The following is a 16,484-nucleotide window of genomic DNA, read 5'->3' on the forward strand; positions in this document are numbered from 1 at the left end:
TCGGCACAGGCACATACAACACACACAGCCCCACACAATCCAACTATGCCATGAATGTCAGTGTGTTGTGACTACTCTGTCTCAGCAGGCTACTATAGTAATACTAACTGTCTCCATCTCAGCAGGCTACTATAGTAATACTAACTGTCTCCATCTCAGCAGGCTACTATAGTAATACTAACTGTCTCCATCTCAGCAGGCTACTATAGTAATACTAACTGTCTCCATCTCAGCAGGCTACTATAGTAATACTAACTGTCTCCATCTCAGCAGGCTACTATAGTAATACTAACTGTCTCCATCTCAGCAGGCTACTATAGTAATACTAACTGTCTCCATCTAAGCAGGCTACTATAGTAATACTAACTGTCACCATCTAAGCAGGCTACTATAGTAATACTAACTGTCCATCTCAGCAGGCTACTATAGTAATACTAACTGTCTCCATCTCAGCAGGATACTATAGTAATACTAACTGTCTCCATCTCAGCAGGCTACTATAGTAATACTAACTGTCTCCATCCAAGCAGGCTACTATAGTAATACTAACTGTCTCCATCTCAGCAGGCTACTATAGTAATACTAACTGTCTCCATCTCAGCAGGCTACTATAGTAATACTAACGGTCTCGGTCTCAGCAGGCTACTATAGTAATACTGTCTCCGTCTCAGCAGGCTACTATAGTAATACTAATACTAACCGTCTCCATCTCAGCAGGCTACTATAGTAATACTGTCTCCATCTAAGCAGGCTACTATGGTAATACTAACCGTCTCCATCTAAGCAGGCTACTATAGTAATAGTAACCGTCTCCATCTAAGCAGGCTACTATAGTAATAGTAACTGTCTCCATCTAAGCAGGCTACTATAGTAATACTAACTGTCTCCATCTAAGCAGGCTACTATAGTAATACTAACTGTCTCCATCTAAGCAGGCTACTATAGTAATACTAATACTAACCGTCTCCATCTCAGCAGGCTACTATAGTAATACTAACTGTCTCCATCTCAACAGGCTACTATAGTAATACTAACTGTCTCCATCTAAGCAGGCTACTATAGTAATAGTAATACTAACGGTCTCGGTAGGCTACTATAGTAATACTAACTGTCTCCAGCTTAGCAGGCTACTATAGTAATAGCAATACTAACCGTGTCAATCTCAGCCGTCTACTATAGTAGTACTAACTGTCTCCATCTCAGCAGGCTACTATAGTAACACTAACTGTCTCCATCTAAGCAGGCTACTATAGTAATAGTAATACTAACGGTCTCGGTAGGCTACTATAGTAATACTAACTGTCTCCATCTAAGCAGGCTACTATAGTAATAGTAATACTAACGGTCTCGGTAGGCTACTATAGTAATACTAACCGTCTCCATCTAAGCAGGCTACTATAGTAATAGTAATACTAACGGTCTCGGTAGGCTACTATAGTAATACTAACTGTCTCCATCTAAGCAGGCTACTATAGTAATAGTAATACTAACGGTCTCGGTAGGCTACTATAGTAATACTAACCGTCTCCATCTAAGCAGGCTACTATAGTAATAGTAATACTAACGGTCTCGGTAGGCTACTATAGTAATACTAACTGTCTCCATCTAAGCAGGCTACTATAGTAATACTAACTGTCTCCATCTAAGCAGGCTACTATAGTAATACTAACTGTCTCCATCTAAGCAGGCTACTATAGTAATACTAACTGTCTCCATCTAAGCAGGCTACTATAGTAATACTAACGGTCTCGGTAGGCTACTATAGTAATACTAACTGTCTCCATCTAAGCAGGCTACTATAGTAATAGTAATACTAACGGTCTCGGTAGACTACTATAGTAATACTAACTGTCTCCATCTCAGCAGGCTACTATAGTAATAGTAATACTAACGGTCTCGGTAGGCTACTATAGTAATACTAACTGTCTCCATCTCAGCAGGCTACTATAGTAATAGTAATACTAACGGTCTCGGTAGGCTACTATAGTAATACTAACTGTCTCCATCTAAGCAGGCTACTATAGTAATAGTAATACTAACGGTCTCGGTAGGCTACTATAGTAACACTAACTGTCTCCATCTAAGCAGGCTACTATAGTAATACTAACTGTCTCCATCTAAGCAGGCTACTATAGTAATAGTAATACTAACGGTCTCGGTAGGCTACTATAGTAATACTAACTGTCTCCATCTCAGCAGACCGCTTTGTTTCACAAACATGCCCTTGTTTCTTGTGCAGCAAGCAGGATATCCTGTCAGAAGTTTGTGCCAGCGGGCTGACAACTCTCACAGCAATTAACAGCACTGGAGTCACTCCGCTGAAGTACACAATACGCCTGCAGAGGGGACGGCAATTCTCTAAACTCATGTTGCTAAAACACCAAATCCGCTTGTAGACTATACTCCTGGTAGTTTTGTAGATGTGTAAGTGAGGGGATTAAGATCTAAAAGGGTAAGGCTGTACCTCGAAGCCAGATCCACTGCTGATTTGTATTCTACCCCTGTAATCAAGGACTGAATTAGACCTGGGACACCAGGTGGGTGCAATTCATTATCACGTAAAAGAGGGAACACAGCAGTACTGCGGACCTCAAGACTTGGATTTGAATATCCCTGCCAAGATTTACATTTACATTTACATTTAAGTCATTTAGCAGACGCTCTTATCCAGAGCGATTGTCATAAACAGTGGACCCAAATCAGTGAAACCAAAAGGGTTTGCCAAATCGGCACTTAAATTAAATCATTATTTCCCCTTTATTTAACCAGGTAGACCAGTTGAAAACAAGTTCTCATTTACAACTGTAACCTAGCCTAGATAAAGCAAAGCAGTTTGACACTTACAACAACACAGAGCTACACATGGAATAAACAAACATACAGTCAATAATACAGTAGAAAAAAGTCTATATACAGTGTGTGCAAATGTGGTAAGGGAGGTAAGGCAATAAATAGGCCATAGTGGCGAAGTAATTACAATATACCAATTAAACACTGGAGGAGTGTAACAAAGAGAGTCACTAACAAAGAGAGTCAGCAACAATCAAGAGACATTTTGTTGACACCATCCTGAATAAAATGAGAGTCACACAGAAAGCCTGCATCAATCCAAACAGAGGTGTGACTAACAACCACGCCCATATCTAATGAGCAGCACAGCCATTTATTTAATTTAAATGTTTTTCTTATACACAACAATATCTCAAAGACATTTATTGACTTCCAACTGTGTGCTGTTTTACTCAGTTTATTCACAATTAAAACCTTGGTGACGATTGAGAATAACAATCCAATAGCTCAGCAACCCTCTCCTCGAACCCCCTAAGACATTTCACATTTTAGTTTTAACCCTAAACCAGGGTTTGGAACCCGTTCAGGGAACAGAACAGAAAACCAGAACGAAAATTATCTATACTGTTCCGGAGCCGAACCGTTATTTTAAAATTATGGGAACTGATTAATAACATTCTTTTACATTCCGGGCATTTTTTCCAGTCCCACAACAGTCCCACAACCCAAATTCAACAATGCGCCTATGCAAAGCCCTCACTGTCACTCAAAAATGTATTCCAGTGTCTGAATGCCTGGCAGCTGAAAATCCTTGCCAGTGTGTGTGTATAGGCTACCTGCCCTACTTGTACCTTTTTTAAACGCTGACTTGAATGTCATTGAGAAAACAGAGAAGTGTCAAAGATTTTTTTTCACGCAAATATCCTTTCTGAATTGAAAAGTAATCCTCAAAGTAATCATCTATTTTTTTCACCCGTATCTGTAATCTGATTACAATAGTTTTGTTGATAACATAAGATTACAGTTACAGTATTTTTTGTAATCCCGTACATGTAACTGCTTACATGTAATCCATTACTCCCCATGGTTAAGGGCTAGCTCTGGTCCAACGTTAAACCAACTCTTTGAAGTTCAAAGACTTTGCAGGTATAATTCTGTGGGTCAAATTCAGGCAATGCATGTCAAAACAATAACATGCCCAGCACTCTCCTCACCTGCAACATTCCCCCCGGGGGGGGGGTAACCCTGCAATAGCTGATCTGTCAGGGATAACCAGACTATGCTTATTCACCATCTCATCTCTCTACCCTTATGTCTGAACCATAGATGCAGAATGAGTTGAACCTCTGACCATGGCAATTTGACTGTGGCTCCGTTGGTAGAGCATGGCGCTTGCAATGCTAGGAAAGTGGGTTTCAATTCCTGGGACCCCCCCTTAGTGTAAAATGTATACACACATGACTAGTCGCTTTGGATAAAAGCTTTTGCTAAATGGCATATATTTTTTTGAAACTCATGGGTTAACTCAGAATGGCTGACCTGGTATTGTGATGTATAGTTATTCTAATTCTATGGTCTGAACCGGGTCTATGCCCAAAGGGTTAGAGGACACAGAGGGTGAGGAGGGCAAAGGAAAAGAGCCCTTAAATTAGGGCCACACCCTTCGGCCCAATGCACCCCTTTCCAGCCTGAGCAGTGAGTACAGTACACAACAAGAAGAGAAGACCGAGGACTCACCCGGAAACCTTGACGACAACAAGCCAGTGAGTTCAACCTGCTGGTCCTGCCTCCAACACGTCTTCTTTCAAATCCACAACAACAAAACTAAACAAAAAATGAAATACACTAACACTAGCTAGGCACAAATACAAAATAAATCCTTATGGGTCCAGCAGTCACAGAATCAAGGGTTTTAAACTAAACTTCACAGTGCCTTGCCTTGAGCACGGAAAAAGGGCAAAAGAAAGAATTAGAGAGAGGTTAACAGGAGGAGGAAGTAGGCGTTAGAGAAGAGGAAACCGGTCTGTAGCGACAGACGGGTAAAAAAAGCGGCAAAATTCAAAGATGAGACAAACGAATCCGAGAAGTGGAAGGAGACTGAAGACCTTGCTCACAGGAAGTTACCTCAACCTGAAAAACAATGTGTCACACTCACAGCTATACTTTACGACTACATGTACATGTAAGGTATCATCTATCTGCAACATTCCACAACGTTTCCCTACTGAACGTTACCCTGATGTGGTGTCAAGTCATAGGCCTGGATAAAACACAGCAAGACACCAAAACTTTTCAAGGAGAACTAGATAAATGAAAGAGTGACGTAAGGTATTCAAATCCCTTAACACATGGCCACTTCACCACAGAATGAATTCCTAACACAACAATGACCAAAATTCCATTGATGTCACTACAACATTCTTTACTTGTAGTGACATGAATGGAATTTTGGTCATTGCTGTGTTAGGAATTCATTCTGTGGTGCATCTTCTCCTGAAAAGCTCATTCACTGGAAATACCAGTTGTCTCAGTCCAACCAATGCTGTGGTTTTAGCTGAGGAAACGATCATTATTGTTGGAAAGGAAAAGTCAGAGCTCTGAGCAGAGGGAGCCATGGCGATTACCCACCACCACAACGGTTACTTCCCAAAAGGCACCCTATTCTCTATGCAGTGCGCAACTTTTAAGGGCCCAGTGCACTATATAGGGAATAGGCGGCCATTTGGGATGTGACCATTTGGGATGTAGCCAAACTCGCTCTTCCACCTCTGCCTGCCCTCTTGCCTCACTGATGCAGTAGACTCTATGCACAACTGGTAGAATGAGCCAAACCCTGACAGGATCTTAACATTACAGCCTCAATGAACTAAGTGTTGGGTGCAGTGCATAAAATGTGGTGAGTAGTTGACTCAGAGAAAAATACAATAGTTTTGAACAAATTAATTTATTCAAAAATAAAGAAGAAAGAGTGAGCGAGAGCTATATTTTGTATTTTTTTTCACTTTCACTTAACTAGTGAATGCAGCTAGCTAGTTTAGCCTACTGAAACACCCAGCTCAAATGAGAGGGATGCTATGTTTGCTAGCTGGCTATGGTTATCCAACACTGGAACTCATCCAAGTCAAGGTAAACTTTTGGTTTGAATAAATGTATTGCCCCAGGGGCCTGCAGGTGTAACTGCTAAACTGCTTGCTGACTGTACACTGTACTGCATGATTGTAGCGGGTTTACTACTGCATTAGTTGAAGTAGTTATGTTGACTATGATGTTTTTTTTAGCTTGGTCACGGACAGCTGATGTGTTGTGCACTAAAGTCCACAAGTGAAAGGAAAAGGAGATCAAGTAGATCTGATAATTAATTATTCAATAAGAAAAGTGATCATGTTGTTTTCATGTGGCTGCTATGAAAGTGAACTGTGTTTGCGTGTGATCAGGGGTGTTCAGGGTTATTCATTCCGCCAATACTGTTGAAAAACGTTTCTTAAACGGAAGCAAATTGAACAAAAAGGGGCTAAACATACCAGAATCTGTCCAATAGAAACTCATTTGAAACTATTGGATTAATGGTTGCAGCCTAGATCAGCCAAACGCAGGCAAGAGTCTGCAAAGGCGGTATTGTATGTGTCACCGTCTGTCATCTTGATTACTCAAATGTTTCTCTTGACTTGTGCATCTACGTTGTAAACTTTCATTCATAGGCTACATTGTAGCAACCTCATGATGGGTATAAGGAGAATGTGAGTATCGCGTATGTAAACTCAGCAAAAAAAGAAATGTCCTCTCACTGTCAACTGTGTATATTTTCAGAAAATTCAACGTGTAAATATTTGTATGAACATAAGTTTAAACAACTGAGACATAAACTGAACAAGTTCCACAGACATGTGACAAACAGAAATGGAATAATGTGTCCCTGAACAAAGGGGGGGTCAAAATCAAAAGTAACAGTCAGTATCTGTTGTGGCCACCAGCTGCTTTAAGTACTGCAGTGCATCTCGTCCTCATGGACTGCTCCAGATTTGCCAGTTCTTGCTGTGAGATGTTACCCCACTCCTCCACCAAGGCACCTGAAAGTTCCCAGACATTTCTGGGGGGAATGGCCTTAGCCTTCACCCTCCGATCCAACAGGTCCCAGACGTGCTCAATGGGATTGAGATCCGGGATCGTCGCTGGCCATGGCAGAACACTGACATTCCTGTCTTGCAGGAAAACACGCACAGAACGAGCAGTATGGCTGGTGGCATTGTCATGCTGGAGGGTCATGTCAGGATGAGCCTGCAGGAAGGGTACAACATGAGGGAGGAGGATGTCTTCCCTGTAATGCACAGCGTTGAGATTGCCTGCAATGACAACAAGCTCAGTCCGATGATGCTGTGACACACCGCCCCAGACCATGACGGACCCTCCACCTCCAAATCGATCCCGCTCCAGAGTACAGGCCTCGGTGTTACCGCTCCACAAGCCACCATTAATTGTTTATGGTTCATTGAACAAGCATGGGAAACAGTGTTTAAACCATTTACAATGAAGATCTGTGAAAATATTTGGATTTTGAAAGATTATCTTTGAGAGACAGGGTCCTGAAAAAGGGAAGTGTTTTTGTTGTTGCTGAGTTTAGTAGCCTAAACCTATCCATGTTACATTGAGCTGGGTGAATGGAATATGAATAGCAGTCATCCAATATGCTGTAATAGAAGGAAGGCTATGCTCCTACATTTTTTTACATAAGTCGGCCTCCCTCATTTTAAACAGCACCAAACCCCTCTAGACCTGACAAACCCCACTATGGCCCACTAGGTCTAGTGGGCCATAAGAGCTCAGCTTTTTCACGTCTTTCAAAAAAACATTTCACCACAATCTCTTTTAACAGCATTTAACCCCACCACCCACAGTTTGACATTTACAAATGTTATCATACAATTGTCCCAGACAGACACAGATATCCCATCTATGAAATGTTGGTTCTCAGAACATTGTGGCAACGTTATTTGTAAAAAAATAAATAAATAATTAAAGATACAAAATATCCTTTAGTGAACGTCACGGGAATGTTCTGTGTTAGCTAGGATTGTACTGTACCTTATTGGGTCATTTGTCTGTCAGTAAGGCCTACATTCAGTGCAATCTATTGCGAGGGGGAAATCTTCTGCTATGTTAATTGCCAAGCCCCAGTGGTCGTGATCCACATACCGTGAGCTACAGCAATTCCAGATACCCCAAACCAGAGGAGCTACTATCATAACATATATTTTACCAGGCAAAAAAAAAAAAAGTACACCACCACTACTTCATCGCTCCCCAAAGTAGTTCTCCACACGGCCCAGACAAGCAGCTCTAAAAACACAGCCTGCTCTTTCCTCCTGGTCTTCCCTGCCCACCACAGAGCTAGCATGAAGATGAGCGCATATGCTAAGGAAACCAATTAGCCTACAGCGATGTACTGCATTGTTCTCTCCTCAAACTCTCCCTAGAATGAGCCTTGGGGGCCTGGGGGAATGTGGGGACTTGTCCCCACTCAGAAGAGTCCTTGACAGGGAAGGGAAAGTCACATGGTTAGGGATTCCCTGTGGGAAGATGCTAAAAACAGTCACATTAACTTTACAGTGCTGCTAAAGTGGAAACAAGCCCACACACAAAAATGATCTAACTAAGTGCCAAGCAGCACACACAACTAGGGCTTTACTAGTTACTATGTTCTTTGTTATAACAATGCAATGGTAGCTATTAAAATAATGAGATATCCCATGATGCATCTCCCACTTTCCCAGCATACACATAAGCATCAGTTACCAATCGCAATGTTTTTATTATTCTGATATGCATTAATGTTGGAATGTGGCAACTTCCTGGTGTAGTTATCTTCAACCTATAACGGGCCTCCTTACCCAACCTTTTATTCTCCATAATCCAACTGCTAAGTCGGTGCACTTGGAGACCGCGTCCCAAACGGCACCCTATTCCCTACACAGTGGACCCTGTTGAAAAGTAGTGCACTAAATATGAAATAGGGTGCCATTTGGGACATATTTTGAGTCTGTTGTGTATTTATATTTATTAAGGATCCCCAATAGTTCCTGTCAAGGCAGCAGCTACTCTTCCTGGGGTCTAAACAAGACTAAGGAAATTACATCACACTTCTTTAAAAAAATATATTTAAAAAAACTGTACATCATACAGGACATTATTACCCCACTACTCTACCACTACAATACAACACATTATTAGTCCACTACATATCTACAATCAGTGGTGTAAAGTGGTGTCCTTCTATAAAATACTTTAAAGTACTAATTAAGAAGGTTTTTGGGGTATCTGTACTTCACTATTTATATTTTTGACAACTTTTACTCCACTACATTCCTAAAGATATTAATGTACTTTTTACTCCATACATTTTCCCTGATATCCAAAAGTCCTCATTACATTTTGAATGCTCAGCAGTACAGGAAAATTGTCCAATTCACACACTTATCAAAACATCCCTGGTCATCCCTACTGCCCCTGATCTGGCGGACTCACTAAACACAAATTCTTTGTTTGTAAATTATGTCTGTATTGGAGTGTGCCCCTGGCTATCTGTAAAGAAAATAATGTCTTCTGGTTTACTAATATAAGGAATTGGAAGTTATTTACACTTTTACCTTTGATACTTAAGTATATTTTAGCAACTACATTTACTTTTAATACTTTTAGTACACTGTACAGTGCATTCATAAAGTATTCAGACCCCATAATTATGTTGCAACTTCAGCAACACGGACAGTGCGATAAACACTGTTGATGTTCTGTGGTGGTCGCTGCAGTAGGAAGAAAGAGAGACAACACTATAAACACAGTTGATGTTCTGTGGTGGTCGCTGCAGCAGGAAGAAAGAGAGACAACACTATAAACACAGTTGATGTTCTGTGGTGGTCGCTGCAGCAGGGAGGAGAGAGAGACAACACTATAAACACAGTTGATGTTCTGTGGTGGTCGCTGCAGCATTGAGGAGAGAGAGACAACACTATAAACACAGTTGATGTTCTGTGGTGGTCGCTGCAGCATTGAGGAGAGAGAGACAACACTCTAAACACAGTTGATGTTCTGTGGTGGTCGCTGCAGCATTGAGGAGAGAGAGATAACACTATAAACACAGTTGATGTTCTGTGGTGGTCGCTGCAGCATTGAGGAGAGAGAGACAACACTATAAACACAGTTGATGTTCTGTGGTGGTCGCTGCAGCATTGAGGAGAGAGAGATAACACTATAAACACAGTTGATGTTCTGTGGTGGTCGCTGCAGCAGGGAGGAGAGAGAGACAACACTATAAACACAGTTGATGTTCTGTGGTGGTCGCTGCAGCATTGAGGAGAGAGAGACAACACTATAAACACAGTTGATGTTCTGTGGTGGTCGCTGCAGCATTGAGGAGAGAGAGATAACACTATAAACACAGTTGATGTTCTCTGGTGGTCGCTGCAGCATTGAGGAGAGAGAGATAACACTATAAACACTGTTGATGTTCTGTGGTGGTCGCTGCAGCAGGGAGGAGAGAGACAACACTATAAACACAGTTGATGTTCTGTGGTGGTCACTGCAGCAGGGAGGAGAGAGAGATAACACTATAAACACTTGATGTTCTGTGGTGGTCACTGCAGCAGGGAGGAGAGAGACAACACTATAAACACTGTTGATGTTCTGTGGTGGTCGCTGCAGCAGGGAGGAGAGAGAGAGACAACACTATAAACACTTGATGTTCTGTGGTGGTCACTGCAGCAGGGAGGAGAGAGAGAGACAACACTATAAACACTTGATGTTCTGTGGTGGTCACTGCAGCAGGGAGGAGAGAGAGACAACACTATAAACACTTGATGTTCTGTGGTGGTCACTGCAGCAGGGAGGAGAGATAACACTATAAACACTTGATGTTCTGTGGTGGTCGCTGCAGCAGGGAGGAGAGAGAGATAACACTATAAACACAGTTGATGTTCTGTGGTGGTCGCTACAGCAGGGAGGAGAGAGAGACAACACTATAAACACTGTTGATGTTCTGTGGTGGTCACTACAGCAGGGAGGAGAGCGAGAGACAACGGGTGCTAGTCACACAGTCAATCTCTGTAAAAAAGAAAAAACACAAAAAAACAGTGCAGCAAGTCTGAGCCCAGGCCTGGCACAAACAAATCAATTGCGGTCGGACTCCCTCCCTTTGTGTGTCAAACAGCGCACTTAAAGCATCAGACAAGCTCAGTGCATATGGTTGATTTGATTAAAACACATTGGATGTCTATATATGGAAAAATACAAGTTATCAAATTTCAAAATAGACCCAACGACTCTTGGTCGACCAATACTTTTTTGGATCTGTTACAGCCTTTAATTTAGTATAGTTTAATCTAAAAATAATTACTTTTTTAATGCTTCACAATTTTTTTATGAAATTCACTGAGGAGGATGGTCCTCCCCTTCCTTCTCTGAGGAGCCTCCACTGATGTAAATAGGAGAGAGAGAGAGAGAGAGAGAGAGAGAGAGAGAGAGAGAGGGGGGGCAGATGGAGCATGAGACAGACAGGACCCACAGGCTTCAGTGAGTCACTCAGACTGTGTGACCTTCTGCTGCAGGGCTCCTCGGCTCAGCAGGAAACACAAACCAGGTCACACACAAACACCACTGTGGGGATAGGGGCAATCAGATGGAGAGCAAGGGGGTTTACCTAAAACACAGCCAAATAATAAATTGAGGTGTGTGTGTGTGTGTGTGTGTGTGTGCGTAAGAGAGCGAGTGAATATCAAGTGTCTCAAGCAATGAGCCATATGCATGGAACTGTGGCACACTTACAAACCTAACTCAGTCACGAGTCACTAGTGTCAAACCCAATAAAGACTCATAAGCGAGAGGGGAAATGTAACAACTAAAAACTGTGTGGTGGGTGAGAAAGAAACACACTGACAAAGGCTTGGAAAGGGGATAATAATAATATTATATTAGTATTTATTAGAAATTCCCATTAGTTCCTGACAAGGCAGCAGCTTATCTTCATGGGGTGCAGCAAAATTAAGCCAGTTATACAATTTTAAAAACATTACAATGCATTCACAACACATTAAGTGTGTGCCCTCAGGCCCCTACTCTACTACCACATTTCTACAACACAAAACCCATGTATAAGTGTGTGTATGTTATCGTGTGTTTGTATGAATGCGTCTGTGCCTAAGTTTGTGTTGCTTCACATTCCCCCCTGTTCCATAAGGGATATTTTTATCTGTTTTTTTATGTAATTTTACTGCTTGTATGAGTTACTTGATGTGGAATAAAGTTCCATAGAGTTCCACAATTCAATATTCTAACCACATTTACTGAAACGCAAAAGGACGGCTCTTATTTGTAGAGGGAAAGCGGGTAATACCAAACGCCTCAGCCCCTAGCGGTTCAGTGCACAGGAGGTTGGTGGCACCTTCATTTGTCGAGGACGGGCTCATGGTAATGGCTGGAGTGGAATGGTATCACATACATCAAACATAGTTTCCATGTGTTTGATGCAATTCCATTTGCTCTGTTTCAGCCACTATTATGAGCCATCCCTCCCTCAGCAGCCTCCAATGGTACAGAGAGTTACAATGATTTTACAAACTACTTTTGACCAGGGCCCATATGGGCTCTGGTCAAAAGAAGTGCACTATGTAGGGAATAGGGTGCAATTTGTTACACAGACCAGAAGACTCAAGGCTATTTTTGCTGTTTGCAGCTCTAAGACTAACAGTGATGTGTAATTTACATAGCTGGGAGATTAGTGAAGGGGTTTGGAAAGGAGGTCCGGCATGATTGAGGAGGAGCAAGCTCGGTGATATGGAATGTAAGCTTTTAATACCTCGACAAACCACAACCACCACCAGGCCTAGCTGGAGTTCATCACTGGTGTCTGGAATATTTCTTAGATCACGTCGGGAAAAACTCAGAGCCCTCAAAACAGACTGAGATACAGTACCAGTCAAAGGTTTGGGCACACCTACGCATTCCAGGGTTTTCATTTTATTTTTTCTATTTCTACTATTAGTCTAGTAGAAGGAAGGGGGTTTAAACACATCCAAATAACATTAGAGGACAATGTTTATTAGCCTCATAGAGCCTCAGGATGCCAAGGCAGTAGACTACTACTGTGTTTTTAGGAGTCCAACTAATGCTTTATAATGCACTTGCCCATTATTCAACTCACTCTCTCATGTCAACACACTGACGTTATGCCAGTTAGGTCCTGATAACACAACACCACTCACTCTACCATGTCAACACACTGATGCTATGCCAGTTAGGTCCTGATAACACAACACCACTCACTCTCTCATGTCAACACACTGATGCTATGCCAGTTAGGTCCTGATAAATCAAATCAAATTTTATTTGTCACATACACATGGTTAGCAGATGTTAATGCGAGTGTAGCGAAATGCTTGTGCTTCTAGTTCCGACAATGCAGTAATAACCAACAAGTAATCTAACTAACAATTCCTAATCTACTGTCTTATACACAGTGTAAGGGGATAAAGAATATGTACATAAGGATATATGAGTGAGTGATGGTACAGAGCAGCATAGGCAAGATACAGTAGATGGTATCGAGTACAGTATATACATGTGAGATGAGTATGTAAACAAAGTGGCATAGTTAAAGTGGCTAGTGATACATGTATTACATAAGGATGCAGTCGATGATATAGAGTACAGTATATAGGTATGCATATGAGATGAATAATGTAGGGTAAGTAACATTATATAAGGTAGCATTGTTTAAAGTGGCTAGTGATATATTTACAACATTTCCCATCAATTCCCATTATTAAAGTGGCTGGAGTTGAGTCAGTGTCAGTGTGTAGGCAGCAGCCACTCAATGTTAGTGGTGGCTGTTTAACAGTCTGATGGCCTTGAGATAGAAGCTGTTTTTCAGTCTCTCGGTCCCAGCTTTGATGCACCTGTACTGACCTCGCCTTCTGGATGATAGCGGGGTGAACAGGCAGTGGCTCGGGTGGTAGATGTCCTTGATGATCTTTATGGCCTTCCTGTAACATCGGGTGGTGTAGGTGTCCTGGAGGGCAGGTAGTTTGCCCCCGATGATGCGTTGTGCAGACCTCACTACCCACTGGAGAGCCTTACGGTTGAGGGCGGAGCAGTTGCCGTACCAGGCGGTGATACAGCCCGCCAGGATGCTCTCGATTGTGCCTCTGTAGAAGTTTGTGAGTGCTTTTGGTGACAAGCCGAATTTCTTCAGCCTCCTGAGGTTGAAGAGGCGCTGCTGCGCCTTCTTCACGATGCTGTCTGTGTGAGTGGACCAATTCAGTTTGTCTGTGATGTGTATGCCGAGGAACTTAAAACTTGCTACTCTCTCCACTACTGTTCCATCGATGTGGATAGGGGGGTGTTCCCTCTGCTGTTTCCTGAAGTCCACAATCATCTCCTTAGTTTTGTTGACGTTGAGTGTGAGGTTATTTTCCTGACACCACACTCCGAGGGCCCTCACCTCCTCCCTGTAGGCCGTCTCGTCGTTGTTGGTAATCAAGCCTACCACTGTTGTGTCGTCCGCAAACTTGATGATTGAGTTGGAGGCGTGCGTGGCCACTCACTCTACCATGTCAACACACTGACGCTATGCCAGTTAGGTCCTGAAAACACAACACCACTCACTCTACCATGTCAACACACTGACGTTATGCCAGTTAGGTCCTGATAACACCACTCACTCTCTCATGTCAACACACTGACGTTATGCCAGTTAGGTCCTGATAACACAACACCACTGACTCTACCATGTCAACACACTGACGCTATGCCAGTTAGGTCCTGATAACACAACACCACTCACTCTACCATGTCAACACACTGATGCTATGCCAGTTAGGTCCTGATAACACCACTCACTCTCTCATGTCAACACACTGACGTTATGCCAGTTAGGTCCTGAAAACACAACACCACTCACTCTACCATGTCAACACACTGACGCTATGCCAGTTAGGTCCTGATAACACCACTCACTCTCTCATGTCAACACACTGACGTTATGCCAGTTAGGTCCTGAAAACACAACACCACTCACTCTACCATGTCAACACACTGACGCTATGCCAGTTAGGTCCTGATAACACCACTCACTCTCTCATGTCAACACACTGACGTTATGCCAGTTAGGTCCTGATAACACAACACCACTCACTCTACCATGTCAACACACTGATGCTATGCCAGTTAGGTCCTGATAACACAACACCACTCACTCTCTCATGTCAACACACTGATGTTATGCCAGTTAGGTCCTGATAACACAACACCACTCACTCTACCATGTCAACACACTGACGCTATGCCAGTTAGGTCCTGATAACACAACACCACTCACTCTACCATGTCAACACACTGATGCTATGCCAGTTAGGTCCTGATAACACAACACCACTCACTCTACCATGTCAACACACTGATGCAATGCAGTTAGGTCCTGAAAACACAGGGGTGCCTCACTACCATCCGTGTCCTAAGAAAGAACAGCCCAACCTAATAACAGAATGCAATTTTGCTTTCTGCAATGATGCTAGGTGTGAAAGGCAGTGTGCAAGTATTTTAAAACACTTGAACATCAGAGCTCTAGAGACGTGTGTAGCAGTGGTGTTTCGATTTCTCTCAGTCTCAACACAACATTACATCATTTGGAACAACATCAGGAGAAACATGCATCCAGAAGCACTTGAGGGGGAAACGTGGAATAACAAGTGGTAGTGACGTCTCTGACCCACTCTTACTCTTGAGCAGCCATCATCAAATCTTGCTGACCTTAGATCATGGGGGGCATCCTACAACAACGGGGGCGAGCCACCCTGAACAGGGAAAATTAACGCTCGGCTCGAGCCCTCTATGAGTGTGTGTGTGGGGGGGGGGGGGGGACTGGTTCCATGGGAGGAGGACACAGGGAGGTGGTGGTATGTGGAAGTCATGGTAACAGGGGACTGGTTCCATGGGAGGAGGACACAGGGAGGTGGTGGTGGTATGTGGAAGTCATGGTAACAGGGGACTGGTTCCATGGGAGGAGGACACAGGGAGGTGGTGGTATGTGGAAGTCATGGTAACAGGGGACTGATTCCTTGGGAGGAGGACACAGGGAGGTGGTGGTATGTGGAAGTCATGGTAACAGGGGACTGGTTCCATGGGAGGAGGACACAGGGAGGTGGTGGTATGTGGAAGTCATGGTAACAGGGGACTGGTTCCATGGAAGGAGGACACAGGGAGGTGGTGGTATGTGGAAGTCATGGTAACTGTGGACTGGTTCCATGGAAGGAGGACACAGGGAGGTGGTGGTATGTGGAAGCGGGAGGCGTAGAAATAAGAGGGACCAACAGCAGAAAAAAACTACATTCAGAAGGAGAAACCCCTCACCCTTCTCTGTTTCTCTCTCCATCCATCTCCATCTCTCGGTCGTGCAGTGAGTCACTGTAAGTGGTTGGCTTTTGTAAGAGGGGGCGAATAAAAACAAAAAAAACAGGTATTTGTTCAAATAAAAACATTCTATTAATAAACCCTTAATGGCACAGCTCAGTTTAGGAAACAGTGGTTTGAGTCGGGTGAAAAAAACAATGCATTAAGTAATCGGTCTGGCAGCACCATTTTTGTCCATTGTGTAATCGGTGCATGTAACTCTGTAGGGCAAATCAATACTACCCGCTCTCTACAGTGGT

At 43.0% G+C, this 16,484-nt stretch overlaps 1 protein-coding gene across 3 annotated transcripts in view; it reads right to left on the reverse strand.

Moving 5' to 3' along the window:
• Positions 1 to 16,484, reverse strand: part of LOC135549666 (engulfment and cell motility protein 1-like) — a 216,435-nt gene that overhangs the window by 157,943 nt on the left and 42,008 nt on the right. For 2 of the 3 annotated variants that reach the window (XM_064979848.1, XM_064979846.1), the window contains exon 1: positions 4,528 to 4,804. The exons of the other annotated variant lie outside the window; for it this stretch is intronic. The gene's annotated coding sequence lies outside the window, so the exon portion shown is untranslated. Of the gene's footprint in view, positions 1 to 4,527; positions 4,805 to 16,484 lie in introns of those variants that run through there. 3 annotated transcript variants of the gene reach the window in all.

This window comes from Oncorhynchus masou, chromosome 12, assembly GCF_036934945.1.
Source record: "Oncorhynchus masou masou isolate Uvic2021 chromosome 12, UVic_Omas_1.1, whole genome shotgun sequence".
Classification (NCBI taxonomy): Eukaryota; Metazoa; Chordata; class Actinopteri; order Salmoniformes; family Salmonidae; genus Oncorhynchus; species Oncorhynchus masou.